This window comes from Sciurus carolinensis, chromosome 14 (assembly GCF_902686445.1).
Source record: "Sciurus carolinensis chromosome 14, mSciCar1.2, whole genome shotgun sequence".
Taxonomy (NCBI): domain Eukaryota; kingdom Metazoa; phylum Chordata; class Mammalia; order Rodentia; family Sciuridae; genus Sciurus; species Sciurus carolinensis.
In genome coordinates, this window is record NC_062226.1 from 19369937 (window position 1) to 19375035 (window position 5099).

Sequence of the window (5099 nt, forward strand, 5' to 3'; positions counted from 1 at the left end):
TCACGCCTTACATAATAGTCTGTGACTTGCATTTTTATGTAACATTAGAATTTTCAGATCTACTATACATGTGAACCCAGCTCCTCCATTTAAATGCTGTTTTTCCCAGTTCTAATCTACCATTGCTGGTCCATTCTCCTAGGTATAGACATTTAATCTGATTACAGGTTTTTGTTGTTACACAAAACACTGCGATAAACACACCTTCTTGTATACCTCCCACCCTTGTTGCCATTTTTCTATACAGCAAAAATATTCTTGGAAAAATGTAGATGGAATCCCAAAAGTGCTGTCTTAGCCATGGCTACGGAGGGTGTGGGCCCACAGCTGGAGCTGAGTCTCTGGAATCTGAAGTGCTCTTTCCATCTAAGTACTGCTCTGCTCAAATACCCATTCAAAACTCATGTCCTGAGTGCTAACATGACACCAGACCCCATGCTAAATGCCAGTTGACACTCCAGCATGGTGCGTGCCTTCGAAACCTGCCTTTCCAAGGCACACTGGAGCTTCTCTGGATCCACCTCTTTCTGGAGAGTAAATTGTAGAATACCAAAGTGCAACACTTGGGGAATTTCCTACCCCAAGATCAAAGGTGCTGACTCCTTGGGATCTGGTCCCAACTTCATCTTTACACTGCCCACCATCTCCCTGGATGACTTCAGACACTACAATGGCTTCAAGTAACACCTTTCTGCCAATAACTATATGCTGCGTTTCCAGCTTTGACTTTCTCCTAAAATCCAACCCAATACCTTTTATGGTCTTTGGGCTTTACCACAGTTCTCTCTTGAGACCTTGCAGTGAAGATTGGCACACAACATTCAATGCAGTGACTTTTTTAGCACGACCCACAGAAAGAAACATCTTACATTGCCAGCAAAGACTAAGGGGGGGAAAAAACCTGATGTGAACACCTGAACTGATTTTACAATGCTCTCGTAAGTCACACGCTATGGTTTGCAAAAACACTTCTAGAGTGCTTTCCACTGCTCCAGATGTTGCAAAGCTTACTCCCTTGAAGCTCAGGATCTTGGACTGTTGAATCTGAGATGGGAAGGATCTGGGCATGTGTGTGTTTTGGTCCAGCAAGCCAGCTGTGGAGGTACTTGGTTTCTGCAGTTGCATTTGCAGAGGCCTTGGTGTGTAGCTACTAGCTTAGTGAGTAGTGGTGAGTCTGAGTGGAGGGCTAGGAGCATCCACTCTGCTAACGGAATCTGTTCCAGATGTGTACTGGTACTAGAAGCGGCAGCACTAGCATTTTCCTGATTGACCTGGTTTCCTGTTCACAACAACAGTAATGTGGTTCTAGAAGGGTCAGCTTCCTGCTTGCAGGATTATTGAAGAGACTGCTGCAACTATGGCATCCAAGTTCCCAGGAGTGGCTTTAGAAGTTGCCCCTGGGGCTGGGAGTGGGGCTCAGTGGTAGAGCAATTGTGCAGCATGCACACGGTCCTGGGTTTGACTCCCAGCACAACAAAAAAAATCAAAGCTGCTCCTGGAAGCTCAATCTGTTTCCTCAGCCCTCTTGACAATTCTGTAAGCCCTTGAAAACCCTGTGATAAATCCCTTATTAGACAACTAGCAGGCTAGAGCAAAGACTCTCCTCTGTCATTGACCCCTAATGGATCCAATCCTGATATGTACAAACTGACCTCAGAAAACTCACCTCAAACGTATCTCTATCCCTCCTCCAAATCTCATGGATGATCTCAGTCTCTCATTACCCTTCTCATTTCCTACCTATGGTCAACATCCAACCAATTCCACTAGTCCCCAGTTCCCACCAGCGTCCGCTCACTCAGTCTGCTCTCAGTCCCACCCAACTCACATCCTGGTCTCCAGCCTCCCTTCTTACAAACCCCACCTCCAGACGTCAGGAAGACTGAGTCTCCACTGTCCTGGGATTGACAGGAAGCTTGGTCATTGATCAAGCTCTTACAAGTGTTGCACTTCTCCCATACTCACTCCTTGAATCCTCAGAGCACCTTAGCAGGTGGGCATCATCACCCCTGCTCCAGACAAGGACCTCCAGAGTGCCAGACATCAAGTAGCATGGCCAACATCACACACCAGTGGGTGGCAGAGCTGGGATTCAGGACTACTGTCTGTCCCCACAGCCTGCGCTCCATCACATGAACAGAGCCTTCCTAAAATTGAAACTCTTTCCACCTGTCCATCTAGATTCTGCCCTGCTCTTTAGATTCCTTCCCATCCCACCCCCTTGAACTCTTCGCTCAGATCATGTTGAGTATTTTCTGATTCCTCAGGTAGTCCTCCATGCCCTCCCTCGCCACCCTTGTTTCCAGAATTGCTGTCCTTCTGCTGAAACTCGCCTTCTATTCTCTTTTGCCTGATTAACTCCTATCATTGATCTGACCTTCAGAGGACTCTTCCTGACAATTCTGGTCTCGCCTAATTCCTTGCTGTCTCCTCCCCTTCTCCTCCATCCTTACTGGCCTGGCACTTCACTGGTTACCCTTGGTTTTCTCTATAGTTCTGTTCTGACACCCAAACTCCCAGAAGGCAGTACCTGTCTGTCTGACTCAACATGGAGTCCTCACCGTCCAGCAGAGTTCCCGGGACAGAGTCGGTAATTGTTCAATAAATATTTCTTCAATGAATAATTGAAAAAAAAAAAGCCATATAAAACACAGGTCCACTTTAGGGACTTTAGGGAAAAGATATCACATAAGCAGACATCACAGAAACCATTCCCCCTACCCCACCCCCCAAGCAAGGGAAAGTAACTCTACAAAATAAAAATGTGAATTGAAAGTCGCCATTTTTTCCTTAGAAAAAATTTTCAGGACTAAGAAAGCAGGAATGCCAATTAAAGAAGGGTAAAACTTCCAGGAACTGAATCCACCTGTGCTCTCTGAGAATTTGAAAGGGAAGAAGGCAAATCTTCATTTACTTCACTCAAACTCTTTTATGAGCAAGGCATAGTATATCTGCTGTACGATCCAGCTCCCTTCCTCTCCCGCTGAGATAACTGTTGGCTAGCTTAATCATTTTGTGATTAGACACAATTAATGAGGATACTAATCTTAGAGAGTTTAAATCAAACTTTGGTGTATCTTAGAATCAACTGAAAGACTTTAAAATTCTGAAATCCCAGGCCCAATCCTAGACCAACTAAATTAGAATCTCTGAACCCAGGCGTCAAGATTATTTTAAACTCCCAAAGTTTAAGAGTCAGAGGTTTAAATTTTTACTACCAAATCGTGTCCTGCTATCTGGCATCCTCAGAGCTCACTAAAAAATGCAGTATCTCATGTCCAAACTGAAATAGGATCTGTATCAATAAGATCCACCCAAGACCAATGAGCACATTACAGTTTGAAGAACATTCACGTAGCCAACTTTCCTTAGTGGAGCAGACTGATTGCCATCCATTTGATTTCCCTGTCTGTACCCTCAACACCACCTAACTCACATCCTAGTCTCCAGCCTCACTCCTTACAATCCCATCCCCAGACATCATTAGTAACTCCTCACTGTCCTTGGGATTAAGGAATCAGGATCACTGATCAAGCTCGTACAAATTCAGTACTTTTTAGAGAGTCTAAATCAAACGTTGATGTATCTTAGAAGCAACAGAAAGAAATTAAAATTCTGAAACCCCAGGCCACATCCTAGACCAATCAAAGTAGAATCTCTGGGAGTTGAGCCCAGGCATCAGCCTTTGGGAAAAGGACTCTCACTTCCCTTTCTGCTGCTTATGTAAATGTCAGGGTCTCAACATTAGGGAAAGCATCATTAGATCAACATGAGGCAATTTTTTTGTAATAATCATCACTAAGTTTTTAAAATCCTGATCTCTCCCTTGGGAATCTTCGGCAAGAGCCAAGATAAGAATCTGACCAGGGTGTTGAAAGCTTTGGAACAGTCCAGACACTCAAATGGGGGCTGTGCTTTCCCTGTGGCCCACAGAGAGAGACAAGTCCAGGGGTGGCCAATCGGAAAGGACAGTAACAGTGGCCTTTGAACATTTGAGTATGAGTCCCAGCTCAAGCCATTACTAACACTCCCATCTTGGCAAGTCACAGGGACTCTGTCAACTTAAATTTCTTCAACTGTAAAATAAGAAGGACAATCCTTCCCAAAGCAATTGGGAGAACAAACGTGTATATACGAAACTTGAAAAGTACACACCTGTGGGTATTTTATTATATGTGTTATTTGAGAAGAAATTTGTGGGGAAAGGTGCAGAAAAAAAGAATCAGTGCAAGTTAGAAAGAAATGAACTTAGCTGGGCGCAGTGGCTCAGGAGACTGAGGCAGGAGGATCACCAGTTCAAAGGCTGTCTCAGCAACTTAGCAAGACCCTGTCTCTAAATAAAATATAAAAAAGGGATGGGGATGTGGCTCAGTGCTTGAGTGTCCCTGAGTTCCATCGCCAGTATCAAAAAGAAAGAAAGAAAGTGGGGGGGTGGGGAGGAAGGAACGATGGAATGAAGGAAGGAAGGAAGGAAGGAAGGAAGGAAGGAAGGAAGGAAGGAAGGAAGAAGAAAGGAACTTTTCTCAAGCTACACTGAAGTCTATTCCCATCTGCACCAGGAAAAAACAGGCATTGGACCAACAATAGTCTCCAATACACTAGGGATGCTTCCAAACAGTAGGGAAACCAACTGTCTGTTGGGGAGATGTGTATTGGTGGTCCTCTCACTGTGTCTTCCTGCAGGAGGCACTGGTCACACAGAAACAAGCACTTTGTCCCCATACAAATGAGCACTTAGAAGGTAAGAAGCTATCTCAGCACTTAGATCACGGTCTGTTGCAAAGTCAGCACTCAGGATATGTGATTTCATTGGCAATGGGAGGAGGGAATTGCCATCTCAGGCGATCAGCTAGACCGGCCTGCCGGAAAGCTGATCCTCCTCCACAACCAGGAGCTCCAAGCGAAACCCAACTGAAGCATTTCGTCATTGCATTCCCATGGCGAGGAAAAGATGACACCTTGGCCTGACCTTCCACTTGGCCTTCCACTCTACACTGGTTTCACTACCAGCTGGGCTGATGTCATCAGCATCAGGCACAGTAGTCAAGGGAACAAAGGCCACACCCATTGCTGGATGGACACAGCAACATGAGGAAACA